The sequence below is a fragment of the Sinocyclocheilus grahami genome, unplaced genomic scaffold (assembly GCF_001515645.1).
Source record: "Sinocyclocheilus grahami isolate Dianchi unplaced genomic scaffold, SAMN03320097.WGS_v1.1 scaffold45.1, whole genome shotgun sequence".
Taxonomy (NCBI): Eukaryota; Metazoa; Chordata; class Actinopteri; order Cypriniformes; family Cyprinidae; genus Sinocyclocheilus; species Sinocyclocheilus grahami.
The window spans coordinates 1,994,172-1,994,971 of NW_015505224.1; positions in this window are offsets into that span (position 1 = coordinate 1,994,172).

The following is an 800-nucleotide window of genomic DNA, read 5'->3' on the forward strand; positions in this document are numbered from 1 at the left end:
ATGATGGTGAGTGGGGGGAGAGCAGGGGGGTTCCTCCTGAAGTCCTTTAAATTTTAAATTGTAATAATATTTCACAATATTAAGGTTATACTGTATTTTTGATTTTTTAAAAAGCAGCCTTGGTAAGAATAAGAGATTTTAAAAGCATTTAAAAATGTGTAATGACCCCAAATGTTGAATGGTAGTGTATGTTTTGTTAAATAATAAAAACAAACAAATTATAATTACCGTATTGGTCAATGAATTGCTTGATATTACTACTCCAATATATGTTTTCTTGTGGATTTGAGTACTAAATGAGAGACTGTTCGGCTCAAACAAATACACACACATTACTGATTCCTCCATTAACAGAGCAGCAGCATTAGACCTGTCCCTAAAAATAAGTTAAGAAGACAGAGCACCCAAACAGAATGAGTCAACCATACATTTAAATCAAAAAGTATTCAGTGGAAATATGTCTGCCCAATCACAGCTCTATATGACATCTCGTCACAGCCGTGATTCAGAAAGTCTCCTGGAAATGTCTGGGACGTTTTTGGACAAGGTGGCTGTAGTGACGTAAATCAGAGTTATGGGGTGGGAGTAGAGGTTTAGTGTTTGTGTTGCTGGGGTGATAAAATTACTGTGGGGCTTGAACTGATCCCCAGAGCTTACAGGCGACAGCCAAAGAGACCATTCCTCATCTACTGGCTCCAGAGAAGGGGTGGAGGAGAGAGAGCCAGAGGGTGGACACCACACCACAGAGAGAGAAAAAAACAACTATTTCTCTTCATTTTCCAACTGTCTGCAATTATGGT